This window comes from Canis lupus, chromosome 15, assembly GCF_003254725.2.
Source record: "Canis lupus dingo isolate Sandy chromosome 15, ASM325472v2, whole genome shotgun sequence".
NCBI lineage: Eukaryota > Metazoa > Chordata > Mammalia > Carnivora > Canidae > Canis > Canis lupus.
The window spans coordinates 60947568-60969499 of record NC_064257.1 but is presented as its reverse complement, the minus strand read 5'-3'; the positions used below and the strand labels follow the sequence as shown (position 1 = coordinate 60969499).

Genomic DNA, 21932 nt, shown 5'->3' with positions numbered 1-21932 from the left:
GTGACCATTTATGTAAAAAAAAAGAAAGAAAAGATCGCTACCCTTAAAACTACAAAACACTTCTGAGAGACATCAGATAAGAGCTAAATAAATTGAGAGATATACCATGTTTATAGATTGGGAGATTTAGCTTATTCCTAACTTAACCTATAAATTCAATGTAATCATAGTCATAATCTTACCATGCTTTTTGTAGAAATTGATAATCTGATTCTAAACTTTCTATGGAAATGCAAAGGAGGTAGTATATCCAAACATTTTCAAAAAAAGAAAAAAAGAAAAGTAAATTTAAAGGGCTCATATTACCTGACTTGAAGACTTCCTATAAAGCTATGGTAATCAAAACAATGTGGTGTTTTCATAAGAAGAGAAAAATGAATTAATGGAACTGAATAGAGTCTGAATTAAGACCTACTTTTAAAAAAATTATTTATTAATTCATGAGAGACACACAGAGAGAGAGAGGCAGAGACACAGGCAGAGAAGAAGCAGGCTCCACGCAGGGAGCCTGACATGGGACTTGATCCTGGGACTCCAGGATCACGCCCTGAGCTGAAGGCAGGCGCTAAACCACTGAGCCACCCGGGCTGCTGAAGACCTACTTTTAGTGGTCATTTGATTTTCTACAAAGTCTCCAAAGAAATCCAGTGGGGAAAAGGAAAAAACAAATTTTTTTAAACAGCGGTGGAACAACTCAAGCAAGCACAGAACTTCCACTCCTGCTTTACACCAAACACAAACACATAGTTTTAGGACTGAATGTAAAAGCTAAAATGATAAGACTTCTAAGGAAAAAGAAGAAAATAAAACATAAAATTGTATCTTTGCAATTTGAGAAAAAAAGACTTTTTTAGATAGTACACAGAAATTAATAACCATACAAAAATAGGTACTTAGATTTCATCAATCTTTAAAGCTAGTGCTCACCTTCAAGAAAATGAATAAGCTGGCCACAGACTGGGAGAAAATACTACAAAATATGCATTTGACAAAGGACTTGTAGCTGCAATATATATTTACAAAAGCACCTCCAGTCAATAATAAAAAGACTAACAACCCAATTTTTTAAAAAAATGGACTATATATATATAATATAAATTATATATTTTATTTTATAAAAATGGACTATATATAGACTATTTTAAAAAAATGGACTATATATATATATATATATATATATATATATATATATATATATAAATTTATTTAAACAATTGAACTCTGGTTAGTGACATGCATCCCTAAATGTTTAGGTAAAGTATACTGAGGTCTGCAACTTCAAAATGCATCATAAAGGTAAGGAGGATGGAGCCTCTGGGTTGGTGAACATGTGTGGATTTGGGAGAAGTGCTGTGCCAGAACAGGGTGTAGGAGCTCTGTGCCCTTCCCCACACCTTGCCCTGTGCATCTCTTCCATCTGTCTGTTCTGAGTTATACCCTCTTATCTTAAACTGGACATCTGAAAACATTAAAAAATATCTATACAATACCAAAAAGAATAACCCAGAAAGAAATAATTGATAATCTGGACTTCATCAGAATTAAAAATTGCTTTGTGAGGGACTATATTTAGAGAGTGAGAAGACAAGCCACAAACTGAAAGATAACATTTGCAGAACTCAAAATCTGATAAAGCAGTGTTTGCAAAAATACACAAAGAACTCTCAGACTCAACAATAAGAAAATAAACAACCCAATTAAAAAAAAAAACCAAAGATCTTTCAGACATCTTGCCAAAAAAGATATCGATGTCACCCAGCATATGAAAAGATATTTCCTATCATGTCATCAGGGAAGTGCCAATTAAAACAACAATGGGATACCACCACACACCTATTAGAGATCCAGAACACTGTTAATGGAGATGTCGAGCAGTAGAAGAAACTCTTATTCATTGCTGAAGAGAATGCAAAATGGTACAGCCTTTTCCTTTTTTTTTTTTTTAAATCTATTTATTTATTTTAGAGAGAGTGAGAGAGAGCACAAGTGGGAGGGGCAGAGGAAGAGGGAGAGAGAATCTCAAGCAGACTCTGGTCTCAGCTCGGAGCCCGATGCAGGATTTGATCTCATGACCCTGAGATCATGATCTGAGCTGAAACCAAGAGTTGGATGCTTAACGGAATGAGCCGCCCAGGGATCCCAGTACAGCCATTTTTGAATACAATTTGGCAGTTTCTTACAAAACTAAAGGTATTCTTGCTACATGATCTAGCAACTATTCTCTTTGGTATTTGCCCAAAGAAGTCGAAAACTTATCTCCAACCAAAACCCAGCACACAACTTTATTTATCTTTCCCAGAACATCAAAGATGTCCTTCAGTAGGTGAATGGATAAACTGTGGTATACCCAGACAATGGAATATGATTCAGCTCTAAAAAGAAACGAGCCACGATGCTATGAAAAGACATTAGGGAACCTTCAATGCCTCTTACTAGGTGAAAGAAACCAATCTGAAACGGCACGATACTCTATGATTCCAACTATAGGATGTTCTGGAAAAGGCAAAACTATGGAGTCAGCAAAACCAGTAGTGGTTGCCACGGATGGGGGAATTCAACACCCAGGGTGAAGCCTAACATAAACTATGGACTTTGGGTGATTATGATGCGTCAATTTAGATTAATCAGTTGTAACAAATGTACCACTGGGGTGGGAGAATGTTGACAATGGGGGAGGCTGGGGACGTATGAAAGATATTTGTACTTTACTCTTAATTTTGCTGTGAACCTAGAACTGCTCTAAAAATATAAAAGTAAAGAATATGAACTGATGGATGACTAGATGGAGGGGTATTGGATAGTATATGAAGAAGTCAATACGGCAAAATGTTAATTGTAGACTCTATGTGGTGGGTGTTCAGGTGTTCATGGTATAATCATTTTAATTTTTTGTATGTTCGAAATTTTTCAACAATTTGGGAACAAGTCTTTGCTGCTAAAATATGAAAATATGAAAAACAGCATTTCGGGTTTGTGTTTGTGTAGATTAATTATAAACATTGCACCCTCTGAGAATTTTTGTTTTTAATGGTTGGTAATGTGATTACTGCTGTGTCTCAGCAGAGAGGAGCCCTATGGGACTGGATGGATCCTCTACACCTCATCACACCACACAATAGGCGACTGAATAGCCCCCGTCCAATTTGAATTTTCAAGGCACATCCTATGACATTTTTTACCTCAGAATGCTAGTTGAATATCTAGAACAAAATAATATTGGTTACGGATTTCTATCGTTAAGATTTACGTTACAAAAAGTCCATAGAAATATTCAGGAGGAAATGTTACCATTTATCTGCTTTCAACCTAAATTAAAAAATTAAGCTAGCATTATTTAAGTAACTATGTCCCTCGGAAGTATTTCTCTTGAAGTTATTTCTTGCTTTCACCAGAATACAGTACCATAATTTCAACAAGAGGAAAGTACGAGAACTGAAAGTTCTCGCTGAATTCTATCTCAGAAGTAAATGAAAATACATTTCTTCTTCCTTGGTCGGTGTGGGGGACTGGCACAAAGAAGTCAGTCAGTCTCAGAGAGCAGAGGAGAAGAAAACTGTTCTGAGAGTGTGTTCTACAAAGCATAGGTTTCTTCTCCCCCTTTTTAGCTATATTTCTTTTACACTAATGAAAATCTCCAGGAAAGAACAATAAGTGGGATTTCATATCTGTGGCAATGAAATTAATTACCAGTCAATACAGATTAAGGAAAAAAGAAGAGTTTCGGTTGAGGCTAAGAAAATATGAGGGTTTTATAAAAACTTACCAGAAGCATTCCTGTCTCTGAGAGTGGCTAGGAAGAAACTCATGAGTCTGATTCAAACAGAGTCTTCAGTGTCCTGGGGGTGAGGGCAGGACACGCCGTGTCCCTTAGTAAACATTTTCACCGAACTCTACAAGGCCGTGAAAATATAGGTGCTTCCTGATGCCAATTCATTAACCAAAGTTTACTAATCCAGCTAGAATTTTAATTAAGATTTATCCAAAGAGAATCTGCGCTTCCAAAGGAAAGAAGTCATTCCCCCTCTGCAGGATCAAGAAGGAAATAGGAAACTCTGAATAAGTTCAGTTATGTACTTTTTCTATCACACGCCCTTGTGTAAATACCACTAATATATACAGCTCTGAGCCAGCAAAGACTATTCTTTCCCCCCAGGCACACTTGAGATTCAGCAGGTGGTTTATACGAGTGACGTGTCTGAACACAGGTCATCTTCTGGCGTGTTCTTTAACAATAAGTCGGGCTGAACAAATAAGAGTTTGGTAAACAATTAACTTTCCAAGTGCTGTTTATCTTGAGACTTTGTCTTGGTTTTTATTGAATTTTAAGTAGCCCTTTTGTGTTCACTCTGCCAGGAGATCTCATTACTTTCTCCTTATTCATTATTTTTTTTTAGTTTTAAAAAGCATTGATTAATTAATTAACTAATGAAGGAGTAAGAGCAATACTTCTGGAATGACTTTAGCAATAAATAAGTATTCCCAAAGTGAGGCCTTTCCATGGAGGGAGTTATTATAAGGCTGCTAAGTTCATATGTCCAGAACATTATTTGTAAGTTGAAAAATCTTGCTTGATCTGTGCTTCTAAATGCATGAAGATTCTGTGGTTAATTGGTCATTTAAAAAATAGCTTTTGGAGTGATTAATGTTCTGAGTGGCATGCGCTGGCCAGTGCTGTTTAACGCTCCTTCTCCTACTCCTTTCCGGTGGCTGTAGCATTTCGCGTGCGTGACTGTCCAAATCTCCACGGCCACCGCTCAGCTTTCGCCTGCATACTTGTTCTGTGCCTCCAACAATTCGCCTTATAGTTTTAGATAGATGTGTTGTTGGTTCCTTAAACTCCCTGTTTTTAAAGCATGCTATTTTCTCCTAAATTCAATCTATCGTTGTTCAATACAACAGCGGCCAATCGCCTGTGACTCTGGAGCATTTGAAGTGTGGCTAATGCAACGGAGTATGAAATACACACTTATACATTGAGTTTATATCTTGAAATGATCACATTTGGGATGTATTGGATTAAATAAAAGATATTAAAATTAATTTTGCTTTTTTCTTTCTGATCTCTTAAATGTGGCTACTAGAAAATTTGATATTACATATGCATGTCTCATATTTTTACCCGATAGCACTACTCTGTACTTCCCTGTGCCTCTCACCCAGGATTAAAACCTGATGCCCTCTTGGATTTCTCTGTTTCTTCAAATCCAAGACTTTTTTCTCATAATTTCACTCCGATTCCACCTATCCTTTTATCGACACTGCCAGTACTTTGCCTTCTGATTTTCTCCCCTGGACGATCTGTCTCCAAATTCTCATTCTTTCCCTTTCATTTCAACTCTTTTGCCCTGACATCCATTAATATATTCCAAGTGTGATCCTCTGGCATTCTTCTGGAACGTAGCTACATGTGTTTAATTTATGTGCATCTGAAGTATATATTCTTATTTAATAGATCGGTATATAGATTTCCCATTTACAATTTTCTCTTCCATCTGATGCCTGTGTACTTCTTTTCTCCACTCTTCTTTTTTTTAAGGAAGTTCTATGCCCAATGTTGGGCTTAAACTCCCCATCCTGAGATCAAGAAGCGCATGCTCTCTATGGCTGAGGCAGCTAGGCACTCTCCGTCCTGCTTTTCTTTTTTTTTTTTTTTGTCATTTTAACATTTTAATATTTCATTTGACAATTTTTGATGTATTTTTATTTTATTTTATGTTCAAAGAGTTAGCATTAAGCTAACTAAGTCTGCTGGACATCTGCAGTTAAGGTAGGTCTCTTAGACGACCCATTCAAAGAGGTTCACTTAACCCCTCGCGCTGATGGAAACACTGGTGGCACACATTGAGGCTGTATTTCTGGATCAGACGGTGCGGGTTTGAGCAGATGTGTCAAGAACAAGAAGCTGGGCCAGACTTCCTTGGATACTCCAGGAGAGCTGCTGGGGATCCCTCTTGCTCTCTCTGGGATGCAATGAGGCAAAGGCTCATTTTTTAATTTACATTTTATGTTAGGGTTTCAAATTCGAAAGGTTCAAAAGGGTACATAGACAAAGTTCTTGTTTTCATTCCTATTTTTCAGCCATTTACTTAACCTCACTGAAGACATCCAACTTCCCTGTGTGTATGTGTGTGTGTTAATGTGTGTTTTCAGAGACATTTTATGCATATACAATCAAATACGCAGAACACTCTGCTTTTTTTTTAGTACAAATGATAGACTATTACACATATTTTTCTGTATTTTGAATTTTTCATTTAATGTATCTTGGAAATTACTCAAAGAGATGAACTTGGGGATCCTTGGGGGCTCAGCGGTTTAGCACCTGCCTTTGGCCCAGGGCGTGATCCTGGGGTCCTGGGATCGAGTCCCACATCGGGCTCCCTGCCTGGAGCCTGCTTCTCCCTCTGCCTGTCTCTGCCCCCCTCTCTCTCTGTGTGTCTCTCATGCATAAATAAATAAAATCTTAAAAAAAAAAAAACCAAAGAGATGAACTTTTTCGACATTACGAGGATTTGTTCTTTTAAATGCCATATTAAAAATAAAGTTTTTTTAAAAAAATAAATAAGTAAAAATAAAAATAAGTTTTTCCCCTGTGCTGTAGTTACTTGTTTTTATTTTAAATTTTTATTTATTTTTACAAGTTTTAATATTAAATTTCACATTAAAGTTAAAATATTTAAAAAGTTGACACAGACCACTAGATGGTGCTGTCATCACAAAGAAATGAAATTATACATATTTAAAAAATAATTCGCAGATTGTAAGGAAAAAAACCCAAATGTTATAGAATTGTATGTATAAAGTAAAAAGGATAAGCTAAACTTCTAAGAACTATTCCCCAAAAGTAGTCACTGATGACAGAGATTTTTCTTCTCAGTTACTTTATATCTCTATATTTCTGTGTATCTTTATATTATTTTTCTTTTTATTCTTTTTTCCTGTATATTCCTTTATAAAAAAATCCCATACTGTACATTGCTATTTTGAAATTTACTCTTTTTAACTTAATAATACAGAATGGCATTCCTTCTATGTCAGTACATATAATTAACTTCATTCTTCGATAAAATTTGAGTGAATTTTTTTACATGGTAAAAACATCGTAAGATGTTATAATATGTTCTACTTTGTTTATTTATATGATTATAACAAAAATTTAATGTTACATTTATTTGGTGTAATTTATTTTACCTCTAGTAATAGATATCTAGATTGCTTCTGGATTTTTGCTTATACACACAGCCGCCCTTGTACATTCATCCTGGTGTAGCAGGTGTAAAGTCTATGTTGATATCATTTCTCTCAGATATTTAAATTTGTTTCTATGAATGAAAGCTCCTAGCATTGCTGTTGAGTAGTTAAAAATGATATTTTTCATCTTGATTCCTTTTAAACCCTTTGAATATGATCTGTTTTCTCTCTGCCCATCCTCCCCCGTTTCTCTTTCTCGGCTTTAGGGATCTTTTCTTTTGAACACCCTTGATAATGTCCCTAGGGGCTGCTCTTGTTCCCACACATTGTCCGAGGCCCTCAGCGAGCCTTTTCAGTTTGGAAACGTGTGTCCTTCCATTCCGGGAAATGTTCTTGCATTAGTTCTTGGATAATTTTCTCCTCCCTATATTCTCTTTGAAGAACTCCTATTACTTGATGATCTATCTCCTAGGCAGATTCCCTACTTTCAAAAAGTATCTTTTTTCTCTTCTGTTTTTTACTTTTTGTCTTTGTTCTCCTCCTGCCTTGTGTCCTCAACTTTATTTTCCAGCTCTTCTATTGGTTTGTTATTTCTGTGGTCATGTCTCTCTCTCTCTCTCTCTTTAAAGATATTATTTATTTATTCACGAGAGACACACAGAGCAGGGCAGAGACACAGGCAATGGGAGAAGCAGGCTCCCTGCAGGGAGCCTGACGTGGGATTTGATCCTGGGTCTCCAGGATCACGCCCTGAACCAAAGGCAGACGCTCAACCACTGAGCCACCTAGGTGTCCCATGTCTCTCTTTTTTAAAAAAATTATTAATTCGTATGCGTTGCTACCTTATAAATGACATGAAAATGAGGTGAACCAAGCTGTAGTATTAAAATGAGATTCAGAGAATGTCTTTATCATTTTTATCCATGATGAGACCATGGCGTGCCACGGCAGTGAGAACACTGATTTAGGAGTCAGGAGGTTTATGTTCCCAAGCCAGGTATGCAATAACTAGTGGTGTCAATACGTCTCTGGGTCTTTCCCCTCAACTACTTACTAATCTATTCAACAAAGATTTAGTATATGCAGCCACTACTATGAGTCAGGTGCTACGGTATAAAAAGAGAGGACTGGACCAGATGATCCCTGAGGTATTGTCCTCATTCTGAAATTCTGAGGCTAAGCCCCTTGGATTCTACCTCTGAGATCTCTTCGGTTGGTTCCTTCCTTTCTCTTCCTCCTCCTCCCACCTTACAATCTATTGGATGAACTTTGGCAACAGTTTCCTAGCTGGTTTTCCTGACGTCATAGCGGGAAAGACTAGGGAAGGAGTGAAGAGAAGCCCAGGATAAGGTGGGATACAGCGGGCCTGTGGGATTGTGGAGTTCCCTAGCCTGACCCTAAATTGCTGCGGTCGTATTTTTAATTTAATAAAGCTTTCCCCTTTTTCAGGAGGGTCACCAGCTTTCCTGGGTTGCCTGGGACTGCGGGGTTTCTTGGCTAAGGGGCCTTCAGTGCCAAAACTGACGTATCCCTGGACAAACCAGGAAGGCTGATCATCCCGCCTCTGGATACTCTTTCCGTAGCAGCATTTTCCCCCCTCCTAGTTGCAATATTGTTACCCCCCCCTCTGAGAATGTTAATCATATAGATTTTTAAAAATTTATTAAAAAATATATTTTTTAAAAGATTTATTTATTTATTTATGATAGACATAGAGAGAGGCAGAGACACAGGCAGAGGGAGGAGCAGGCTCCATGCAGGGAACCCGATGTGGGACTTGATCCCAGGACCCCAGGATCACGCCCTGGGCTGAAGGCAGATGCTAAACCACTGAGCCACCGGGCTGCCCTCATATACATTTTTAAAAGGCTTTTGTTTTCACTGTATCATGTGTTGTCTCTAGTTTCTTTGAACTTTTTTGGTTTACTTATCTTAGTCTCTCTTTTATGGTGGCGACTTTCCCCAAGTGTCTTGTGATTTGTAACTGGCTGATTATAATTAAGAGTATTGGCTGGAAACTCAAGGAGGTGGGGTTCATCAGCGGTAGGGTTTCATTGCAGGAGGATTGGGAAAGGACCTGGTATATTGTTGAGAGATTACCAAGTGTCAGTCTAGAGCTCTTTTTCCCTTGGGCTGGCTAGTTTTCTCGAACAGAAATGCCCCAGCCATCATCCTGGGGGGAGCAGGGAGCTACTGGAGAAAACAGACTGGACTGGCAGTGGTGGGTAAGCAGACGTCCACTTACCGGCCTATTTTCAGTATGGGGCTTTGCTCAATCAGTGCTTGATGTCTTTGGGGTTAGATGCTCTATGGCTCACACTTTTCAAGAATGTCAACCTCTAGTCTTATACTGTTGCTAGAATGAGGTCCTCTCCTCATTGTGTTGGAAGAGGAACAATTTCTGAGAGTGAAATACTTTTTTTTTTTTTAAATGATTTTCAATTAATTCTTCAGGTTTCAGCTTCAAATACTCTAAACTTTCCTGTCTTATTCCAAAGACTTTACAGTGGCCTCCAAGATCTCCGAGTGACTTCCTGACTGTCCCCTAAGGCCTGGCAGCCAAACTAGCACGCAACATGCCAGGCATGGTCCCAATTTAAGACATTTACATATGATATACCAGTTTCCCCCAGATATCCAGCTGATGGGCTCCCTCAGGTCCTTCAGTCTTTGCTCAGATGAAATGTCATGCCTCAGCAAGAGCTTTCCAGATCACTATATTTTAAAATGTACTCCCATCCCCAGTTCTGTATATATATACAACATATAATTAAATCTAATATCATAATGTAATATATAACTATTTGTTATATGTAATCATATATTATTTTAACATTATCCCCATGTTATATGTTCCTATACTTTTATAAGCTCCCTGTTAGAAGCTTAGCTCCATGAGGGTACGCATTTTTACCTCTTATTTCATACTATTTTCCCAATGAACAGGAGAGCTTGGCAAATAGAAAGGTCTGCCCTACATTGTCACTTTTAGTAGTATCTGGTGCCTCAACTCTTGGGTCATTCTGGGACAAAGCAAACAGGCATGATTCTTCTTAGTTGCCCCGAGCCCACCTACCTCTTCCCATAGGCACTTAATTTTTAGATATTTCGGTTGTACCATAGTTACTACTTTCCTCTCTGCTTTCTAAATTTTGTCATTTGTGATCTCTTTGGTTTGCTGTTGTCTTGTTTTGTGCTCTGTGCTTACAAATTTATGACCTCAAAAAAATTCTTTACTGTCATTTCAGTGGGAGTTTGGGAAAGGATGGAGAAAGACACATACGTTCAGCCCATGAAATTTAAGTCGTAAAGCGCCTCTTTACATATTTTTGGCTATTTGTATATACTGTTTTGTGCAGTGTTTGTATATTTTGCTCAACTTTCTTTAATGCTGCTCTTCTTTTGCTGCTTGACTGTGACTACCTTTGAAAATTAAGGAAACTAGGTTTCTGTCATTTGTGCTGCAGAGATTTCCCTCAGAAACATTTGGACTTCTAGTGTGTGTTTGCTATTTCATGGCATTTTATCAATCTTTTCTTATATGTCAGTTATTTTCACTCTTTGATTCCATTTCTGAATTCTTTAGTATTTTTTATTGATCTGCTTATATTTTGTTAGTTTTGTTTATAGCTTTGTATTTTGTAATAACCTCAGATTTACATAAAGTGTAAGAATAGCACAAGGAATTCCTCAAATGTTTACATTTTGTCACATTTGCTTTATTATTGTTATTATTGTTTTCTGAACCACTTGGGAGTAAGTTGTAGACATAAAGATAATTTATTCCTAAACACTTCATTGTGTATTTTCTGAATCTTAAATAGCCTCAGTGTGATGATCAAAAGCAGGAAATTATCATCAATTCAATGCATCCATCTTAACTAAAGACCTTATTCAAATATAGCAATTTTCATAATAACTTACTTTATGGCAAAAGAAAAAAAAAGAAAAATCCCTTGCTCAGGATCAAATACAGGAGTATGCTCTGCATTTAGTTGTCATGCCTCCTTAGTCCATAACCTGGACCGTTCCTTAGCATTTTTTGTGTGTTTTATGACCTTGGCATTTTGAAGAGTACGTTTTCTCCACTGAGGTTTGTTTGACATTTTCTCATGATTAGATATAGCTTATGCTTTTTTGGGTAGGAACATGGGAGCAATGTTGAGTACTTCACAGCAATGTTAACATTGATCATTTGGTTAAGGTAGTGTCTGATGTTTTTTTCCATGGTAAGGAGACTTTGAGACTATATAAATACTCTGTTTTTTATTATGGTAGATAGTGTAAAGAGCCACCATCAGTTCTTTCTATACCACATGTGCATGTGCTCCTCACCTCAAGAGGGGAAATCTAATTTTACCCTCTTGAATCTGGGCTGGCCTCGGTGATCCACTTGACTAATAGAATGAGGTGGAAAGGATGTTCTGGTGCTTCTCAGGTAAATCTCAAGAAGCTTAGCAGCCTCCACATGAATCTCCTGAAAGTCTTGCTCTTTGGACACTCCCTCTCAAAACTCAGCTACCATGCTGTGAGAGGCCCAGGCTATCTAGAGGTCATATGCAAGTGCTCTGGGTGAGAGCACTAGCTGAACTCCCTGCTGATAGTCTTTTTTTAAAAAAGATTTTATTTATTTATTCATTTTTTTTAGTCAGCCATTTTTAAAAAAAGTGTTTATTTATTTATTCATGAGAGACACACAGACAGAGACTTAGGCAGAGGGAGAAGTAGGCTCTCTGTGGCAAGCATGTTGTGGGACTTGATCCCGGGTCTCCAGGATCATGACCTGAGTCAAAGTCAGATGCTCAACCACTGAGCCATCCAGGTGCCCTGACAATCAGTCATTTTTAAGTAAGTCATTTCAAAGGTTCAGACTGTATGATAACTATGACCCCAACTGACTGCACCTATATGACTGACCCCAAGTAAGACCCACACAGTTGGGCCCTGTCTAGCCACAGGACTATAAGAGATAATAATAAATTTTTGCCGTAAGCCTCTAAATGTAGCTTGATCTGTCACATAATACTAGGTACATGAAACAAAAATTATCTGTAATTGAGGGGCACCTGGATGGCTCAGTCAGAAGAGCATGTATTTCCTGATCTCAGGGTTGTGAGTTCAAGCTCCACAGTGGGTGTAGAGATTACTTGACTAAAATGAAACTTTGTAAAAATTACCTGGAGTTGAGGTTCTGTTGTAATAAAGACCTGAAACCTGTAGCATTAGCTTTGAGACTAGGCAGCAGGTGAATATGGGAAGGCTTTAAGGAAACTCTTAGCAAAACCTGAAAGACAGTGAGACCGTGAGGAAATTATTGTTGGAAGCTAGAGAAGTGAGAACTCTTGTGATGTAGTCTTAGAAAGTTTGACAAAAATGTGGCCTGCAGAAATATGGGAAGTAGAAATGAACTAAAATTTGGCCAGGGAGATTTTTCATGGGCAATGTTGAAAGTGCCACCTTATCTCTTTTAGCAACAGATTCAAGTAATAGGTGCAGAGAGATGAGCTAGAAAAAGATACTCTGAAGTTTTTGGACAGTTTCCCAGGAAGTAGAATTTTCTTAAGATAAAAAAGGGGCATGGGTAAAGATCAAAGCTAGAAATGACTAGTAACTCTCGTGACAGGATAAAGATAGAATGAAAGTTGCAGCTGTATCACCCATGTAGAGTCCTCAGGCAGACGTAGGCGTGGGCCTTGTAGATGGTCAGGGGGACACAGGGCTTCTAAGTATTGCAAGGGCATTTCCGACAGGACTCTAACTCTCAGGCAAGTAGAGAAGGCCATGTCTTAAAGAGACTTTGGTTGTGACTTTTGTAGAAAGGAGTGAATTCCAGTATTATGAGAGAATATGTTCGATTTTCAAGAAGTAGTTAGAAACAGTCTGCTTGGTTTGAAAGGACAAAAATAGTTCAAAATGAAAAGTCTGGAGACTCTTCAGGCAGGAAAGAATTTGAGAAAACTGCTTAGCTATAAAATATACTTTCTTATAGAAAAGGAAGGTCAACTCAAAATGAAGAGCTAAGAGTCCAGAGGGTGGAATCAAGACTAATGGAGAAGCAATTCCAGGGAGAGGAGCAGCTCCTAATCAAAGAACTAGGGGGATGTGCCCACCAGAATTTCAGAGTTGTGTGGACCAGGGACTCCTGACTACTTCTTCCAACTCTGTCCTGTTTTTTTTAAAAATATTTTTTTAATTAAATCTTTAATATAATAACACAGAGAGAGGCAGAGACACAGGCAGAGGGAGAAGCAGGCTCCATGCAAGGAGCCTGACGTGGGACTCGATCCCGGGGCTCTGGGGTCACGCCCTGGGCTGAAGTCAATGCTACACCACTGAGCCACCCGGGCTGCCCTCCATCCTGTTTTTGAAGACAATATTGGTTGTGGTCCTCCTATCCCCGCATCACCACTGCATATAGGGTTTGTAGGAGGGGAAGATAACTTATCTCTTGAGTTTATAGGTCTTCAGGCTGAGAAGATGCATACTTGAAGGTTATATCCAGGGAACTACATCATCTATATTTAAATGAGGAGCTCCTGGATTTTGAGCTGATGCTATAATAAAATAAGACTGTAGAGGATATTGGGAATTGTGGTGAGTCCATTTTGCCCATGAGAAAAGTAAAAATTGTGGTGACGAGGGGTGAACCATGGTAACTAGTATCAAGAGATGTCCACTGTCAATTATTTTCCTCTCTGTGTCCATATGCTTCCCCCTCATATTAAGAGGTGGGGTCATGTTACTCTCTTCTTGAATCTGGGATGGACTCAGTGACCTGTTTGACCCGGAGAATGCAGCAGAAGAGATGTTCTGGGACTTCTGAAGCTATGTCAGAAGATGTCTTATGGTTTCTTCCCAGATTTCTTAAAACATTTATTTTGGGAATGCTCTCTCTAAGAACCTAGTGACTGTCCTGTTAAAAATCCCAGCCACATGGGGAGGTGTCCTGCAGGTGCTCTAGCTTACACCTTCAGCTAATAGCCAGCACTGTCTGTCAACCATATGAGTGGACCATCTTGGACATGTATCTCAGATGAATTTTCAAATGATTCTAACTCCAACCACTCTTAGGCTATAGTCATATGAAGAATCCCAAATAAGAACCATGTGAAAAATCCCAAATAAGCTGAATCCAGCCAAGTTACAAAACCATTAAAGATAATTTTTTGAAGTCACTAAGTTTTATGGGTTTCTGCTGTGCAGCAAACTGGAACACTCATGACATTTTTACTCATCTGTTTTAGCATACCTGTTTATTTTTGAGCCAGTACCGAACTATTCACCACCATAGAATTACAATACATCTTAGGGCCAGTTTCCGATTACAGAATCAATATATCCATGGGTTCGGTGTACAGGCTCTAGAGTCTAACTCCGATTCTATCTCAACCACTTCTAAATGTATCCTTGAATGGTATTTGACTGTTATGTTTCTTGCTTTTCTTATTTACAAATTAGTATAATAAAAATACCTATTTCATATGGTTACTTAGTGGAATTCATGAAATAATATATGTAGATTATTTAATAGAATTCCTGGCAATTTGTCAGGGTTCAATAAATATTAGCTATGATTATTACTCTTCTTTTGTGGGTTTTTTAGAACTTCATAAAGACATTTAATCTCATTAGAGAGTTCATTAAAACATCCCCTCTATGAAGTTAATTGACATGTTTTTCTATCTTTATTATATTGTTAAAATGTCTTTGGAGTGTTTTAATGTTTGAAATTATTTAGACTGAATATATTAAATAAATGTTAGTTTAGATCTACAATCTGTTAGAGCCCATGGGTCTGGATGTGTTTTGTATGGAAAATCTTCCATTTTAGACATGTTAATTGATTTGTGTCCCCTGTGTTATATAATCCTCCCGGAGGAGGGCAGGGAGAGCACCCCGTTATCAAATATATTAATGGTTCTACAGTCAAACTCATGAATATTTACACTAAGAGAACATAAAATGACTAAAATTAGTCTCACATCAATATGGGTCATGGTTATTACCAAACTAATCAATCAGGTCATGTTTCAGTGCCAAATGAGTTATGGAAAACCATTTAATTTTTAGAGTAGTTGTTGGATCTCAGAGTTGTGAATAATGGATTTTAGACCTACACACTTGCTTTGTGTCAGTTCTGGGAATATGACTTGGAGGCTCTTAGCCCATAATTGGTAGTTGGACTGCAGAAGTGAGTGCAAAGGGACTAGGAAACATCAGCATATCATTCTTGCTGGGTTTCTTTTTTCTTTTAAAGATATTTTATTTAAATTCAATTTGCCAACATATAGTGTATGGGTTTCTTAGAACATTCTTTTTTTCTTTTTTTTTTAGAACATTCATTTTTAAAAATTGTACATTTGTATGTTCTTATTTCTTCATTTTCCTCATGAGATTTTTTTTTTTTCAAAATAAGAGCAAAGTAATGGCTGAAGTCAATTGCTGAAGTTCTCTTTTGTAGGGCAGCCCAGGTGGCTCAGCAGCTTAGTGCCACCTTTGGCCCAGGGTGTGATCTGGAGACCCTGGATCGAGTCCCTTGTCGGGCTCCCTGCATGGAGCCTGCTTCTGTCTCTGCCTCTCTCTCTGTGTCTCTCATGAATAAATGAAGTTCTCTTTTGTAGAACAACATAAATGCTGCCCAACCTAAATATCCCAGATTTTAATTTTTAGACAGTATCACAAATCTGAAAAAAAATGATTTAAAACGTGACCCAAAACCTCTTGGAAAAAAATAAAGAAGTTGGTGAAAAATGCCAATTTGATGATTTTTTTTTTTTTTTATCTAGTAGCACCAATTGTTAACAAAATACAGGATAATATATCATTCAGTAAAGACAGTAGCACCCAGGAATATTCTTCCTCAAATATCTATATCTAAGGTGATAGAGTCCCAGACTTGTAATACTTATTGGCTGTTATGTTACAGCTTTATGCTTGCCTCTTATCTTATGGTTTAGAGGAGAAGTTGGTAAGTGTAACCGCTGGAAGTGGGTGTGAATGAAGTGGGAGATGATCAAGGGAAAATGATGGTGGGAGAGGTAGAAATGTGATCTATATGTTTTTAGGAAATCCACAGAGCTAGAAAAACATGTGATACTTAGCAACAACAACAACAACAACAGTTGTGATCCTTAAAGTTTTCATTCCAGAATTCTATAAAAACTGTGGCCCCTCCCGCCATAAGATGTATGGATGCATGTCCACCCAAGTTTGCACACCATTTTAGATGATTTACATATTAATTAACTCATCCAGTGATCCTGGATGCCTCCTTTAAATAAAATCTGATTTTAACCAAGCTGAGATACAAATACTTGCCCTCTCTGCTCCAACCTTAGGATAGTAAAAAGGAAAAAATACAAAAGAAATTTAAAAATGGCTCTAGCATTTAATGATAATATTTATTATGGTGTAATTTTAGAATATTAAGATATCCTGATGACTTTTAGCTATTGGAAAGGGATTAAGAGAAAGTTTCTTTTTAAATTATAAATTTTTATTGTTATAGAATTAACATTATAGGCAATTTAAGAGTATTACTTAATAGGATTTACTGCACATGCTTTAATGCATTTGCTTTTAGTTTTTTCCCTCAGTTCAAAAAGAAGTAATTTCAAAATATATAAAAGTGAAAAGAATATGATAGCAAATGTCCAATATCTCTCACCTAGTGTGGCAGATATTATTTTTAAAAGATGCCTGAAACAATAGTTCTCTCTCACATGCTATTCTTCGAATGTGACCTTGCCACTTCACCATTAAAAGGTGGAGTCTGTGATCCTTCCACTTGACCTCAGTAGACCATTTGTCTAGAGTAGACTGAAGTGATGCTGAGTACTGTCTAGATAGCAGAGAACATATGCTTCCTGCTGGCTTCTACTGGGACACCTGCTGAAGGCATCGGCTACTATGTAAGAAGTCTATCTTCTCTGAGGCCACCAGGTGTAGAAACCACTTGAGGAAAAAAGAGAGTGAAGAGATGGGGAAAGAAGAGACACACTTGAGGAGTCCCAGCTCTCCCAGCCCCCATATGCTCAAGTGAAGAAGGAAGCCAGATGTGGCTACCAGGAAATCCTAAGGGAGGCTGCAGGATGCAGCTGCAGGAAATCCTGAGGGAGGCTGCCAGCTGATACAAGTCCACTACCAAATCTGCCAGCAAAATAATGATCATTATTGTTTTGAGACCCTGTTTCTGACGTTGTATTAAAAAGCAATAGCTAACTAACTAGAAAACCTGAATATAAAATTATGAACAGATTTCCATATTTGTTCATCTAATTTTTTTTCTTTGTAGGAGAATTTTAAATATCAGACCATGTTATTACACCCATAGTTCATTCTCTATTCCTAAGAATTGAGGACCTCTTCCTCCCCACATACTGTAAAATGTAAAATATATTTACATAATTTAATAACCAGCCCATATTAAAAATTCTGTTATCGTTCCTAAGATATTTTTACTCTTATTTTTTAAAAATTAGATCACAAACAAGATCCACATATTACATATGATTGCTATATCTTATATCTCCTTTCACAGCGAGTAACCCCAATTTTTAAAAAAGTCATTGACTTGTAGAAAAGATATTTATATTATAAAAGTGCTTTAAAATCTAGTGTATGCAAATTTGTGGTAAGCACTCTGTAATATAACATTTTTTTTCACATTGCTATAACTTCATAACTGTACCTGTTAATGGCTACCATAAAAACCACTGAATTGCTACACCTTGGTTTGCTCACTCATTTCCCCAAGGTTGGATGTTTGAAGAACTATCTGTACCTATTAATTTCCTATTTTATTCACTGTTACTAAATTTATGAATAAATCTTTTTGCTAGACTCTGATTTATTCCTTAAGACAAACTCTCAGAAATGAAATTATTAAGTCAAAGTTCATTTAATTTATTGCATGAATACAGACTAAAAAGGCAATATGTAATTGCCAGACAGTAGGAATTCAACCAAATACAAATACCTTAACTTAGAGATGGTCTGTTGATTGCCATATCCACCTCAAATTTCTTCTTTCTTTTTAAAAAGATTTTATTTATTTATTCACGAGAGACATACAGAGAGAGAGAAAGAGAGGCAGAGACACAGGCAGAGGGAGAAGCAGGCTCCATGCAGGGAGCCCGATGTGGGACTCATCCTGGGTCTCCAGGATCACGTCCTGGGCTGAAGGCGGCGCTAAACTGCTGAGCCACCCAGGCTGCCCCAAATTTCTTCTTTCGACAGAATAAATATTTTAATGTTATTTTGCTATTATACTTAGGGTTAATTTTATCCTTTGAAATATAACAGGTTAAAAAAGAAAGAAATTTAACAGGCAGCTTCTAAAAAGGAGCCAATTATATATTTAACAAGTTTAGAACTTTATAGATATGTATGTTTGGAAATATTATTTGAAATAAAGTGGAATGGAGAAAAAAAGAAAAAAATAAAATGGAATGGAACAGAAACTATGGGTTTATGGAGAGAGGAACTTCATGGTGTCGAAGCTTAACCTCAGGTGGTTGCCTTAAAGAACTTAAAATTATTTCACCTTTTTTGTAGGTTTATCAGGTGGTGTCCCCTGAGGACTCTGGGGGATGATATTTATCCAATCATCAGATATTTGAGTGCTTTTAGAGGTACTGCTTGGGAATATGTAACAACTCAATCTCCTGCTTTATTAGACCAAACCCCCGGGTGACAACAAATCTCAAGCAAATCCCTTCTAGGGTATTTTAAACTTCATTTAATTTAGAGGAAATCAGGAAAAGTAAAGAATGGATATTTGTCTAATATGGGAATTAGACATTTCAGTATTAGTTCTAGGAAATAAGGCTTTAACAAGCAACAAGCCTTGCTTTTCATTTTAGAGTCATAATTCCAAGACATACTGGCCGTTCTCTGCCTGCCACTCCCTCCCCAGCCGTGTTCAGAACTCTACGAGTTTGACACTGACGGGCTGAGAGATTGCAGGAACCATGTGGCACAGAGTTCAGAGTGGCATCTAGAGCTGAGAGTGGCCCTGGATGACAGCCAGCAAGGACATGGGCACCAAGTCTTACAACGACCAGGAACTGAATTCTGTTAAAGAGCCAAAAAGAATTTGGAAGTAGATTTTCGCTCAGGGCTCCATAAGAGAACCTGGTCCAGCTGATACCTTGATTTTTCAGCTTTGTGATGCCATGCCCAACTTTTGGCCTGTCAAAGTGAACTAATAAATTAGTGGGGCTTTTTTTTTTTCCCCTGTTTTTTATTTGTTCTTCAAAGATTTTAAATACAAAATAACTCAAACATTCAGGAAGATTCAGAAGATTATATTACTCATCACTCATCATTTTTGCCATATTTGCATCAGATCTTTGAGTTGTTTCCTTTTTTAAAAAAATCATGGTAAAAACACAGAATATGAAATTTACTCTCTTAACCATTTTTTTTAAGAAGGCTCCATACTATACAGGACTTGAACTCACCACTGTGAGATTAAGACCTGAGCTGAGATCAAGAGTCAGACACTTAACCAACCGAGTCACCCAGGCACCCCACCTTTTAACTATCTTTTAAAAATATTTTATTTATTTATTTGAGAGAGAGTGAGTGTATGAGTGGGGGTGGGAAGGACCAGAGGGAGAGGGAGAGAGAGAATCTCAAGCAGATCGCATGCTGAGCACTAGGCCTGACACAGGGCCTGATCCCACGACCCGGAGATCATGACCTGAGCTGAAATCAAGAGTTGGCCACTTAACAGACAGAGCCATCGAGGCGCCCCCTTCCTAACCATTTCTATGTGTACAGTTCAGTAGGGGTAGGAGCAGGACACTGTTGCTGTGAAGCAGATCTCCAGAACTTTTTCATCTTGTAACACTTCTGAAGCTCTGCACCCATGGAATACCCTCCATACACCCCCCCAGGCCCTGGCACCCCATTTTCATTTCTGTTTCTGTAAATTTTACTACTTTAGACACCTCGTATAAGTGGAATGAATCATGCAGTATGTGGCTGGCTTATTTCCCTCAGCATCACGCCCTCCAGTTTTATGCACGTGGTAGCATGTGGCGATTGGCGTTGCTCTCCGCCACCAACTTTCTGGTAATTTCCGCCCCGTGATAGAAAACCAATAGAAGTGCTTATCCATTTTGGCTTTATTAAATGTATCTGTGTCTGATAAAAAGAAAGATGTCCCAGCAGTTTGACTTGTAGGCCACCTAACATGTTTCACTGCGGGGGCTGGGCCTGAGCCAGGAGCGATAGCACCTCGGACTAGAGGGAGCCGGGCTGCGGCTGTGGGGCCTCGGGCCTGGAGCACGTGCACCCGGGCCTTCGAGGTCTGAGACGCAGCTTTTAGCCGTCTGACGGGCAGTCCTGGCCTCACTAGGGACCTAGACGTTTCTACATGGAACACATCTATGTTTTCAGATCTGGTGCTTAAGGCCTGATTCAACATCAGGGATCACTTAGCGCTTGGCTTTCTAACCTGGAAGTACAAGTATATTTTCCTCGACAAACTTCCAGTGACTCTGGGGTTTTCCTTTAGGTGTTATCAAGCATTTATTTAATATTTCAAAAAATGCTTAAAATTTGTGATGGGTTATCGTATCCCAAAGCAATCTTTGAAAACGAAACAAGGAATCTACATAAAAGTGATTTTTTTTTTTTTTTGGACCAAAAAGGTTACGTCAACCTAAAGCGTCGCTCTTTTGTGAGGTAATCTACAATGATTTACCTTCACGTTAACAGATTTCTAATAATTTACTTGGATAGATGTCTAGTCGTACTGGATGATGAAGGGCCTCATGTTTGCTCGTGAAAGTCCATGTTTAAGAGGCATTAATTCTTAGGCAAATATCGTATTCTGTGTACTCCATGTTGCTCTTATCAGTTGGAAAAGAAATAGATGTAAATATATTCTAATTGTTCTTTGTTGTTATATTTCATTTGATCATTGAAAAATATTCCTGCTCCTTTGACTTTTATTTACTCTAATGAAAATCCACCAACTCTTTTTTATTAATTGCCTAAAAAAATTCACCTAGTTAGTACTAGTTTGTGGAAATTTGGGATTTGGACCCTGGTAGAAGTTGCTAGGCCATCCATTTATTCTCTCCTCTTCTTTATTTTATTTTATTTTATTTTTTTATTTATTTATTTATTTATTTATTTATTTATTTATTTATTTATTTATTTATTTATTTTCTCCTCTTCTTTAGTAACAGACCCCTGCTTTTTAATTGTACACATTGCACAGAATAAAAGACATTTCCTGCCTCCTGCAGCGAGGTGTGACCATCTGTCCAGGTTATGGCCGATAAAATAGGGTGGGCGTACTGCTTGGGACTTCCGAGAAGACATCTGAAAGACCCAGCTGGCAAGTGTCCTTTATGTTTCTCTTTCCCCTTCCTCCTCCTTATAACTGCTCAGGGAATGTGACCCTGGGGCTGCAGAACTGCCAGGAGGCATCGTGGACCTGATGTTACAAGCTTGGAGAGTGGGACAGCAAGCAAGGAACCCGTCCCCCCACGGACCCCATAGATCTGCCCTAACAGCCACGAGCTACTTATCGCTAGATTTTTCTTACGTGAGAGAGAAATAAACCTTTATCTTCTTAAAAAGACTGATATTTTGGTTTATTGGAAGCACCTGTATCCAATCCTAGTTATCACAGAATAGAATCTAGGCTTGAGCCTGAGAAAAACATCCTACCTTGCTCCTTCTTCACCTGGCGAACTTCTTCCTCAGCCTTCATGTCTGAG

At 37.9% G+C, this 21932-nt stretch overlaps 1 protein-coding gene and 1 non-coding gene across 2 annotated transcripts in view; one reads left to right on the top strand and one right to left on the bottom strand.

The window, feature by feature from the left end:
- Positions 1-4070, bottom strand: part of LOC112654457 (uncharacterized) — a 66895-nt gene extending 62825 nt beyond the window's left edge. Inside the window, exon 1 of the transcript XR_007402406.1 lies at positions 3764-4070. This is a non-coding gene — a transcript (uncharacterized LOC112654457). The remainder of the gene's footprint in view (positions 1-3763) is intronic.
- The window catches only part of TRIM61 (tripartite motif containing 61), a 211285-nt gene that overhangs the window by 176278 nt on the left and 13075 nt on the right, over positions 1-21932 (top strand).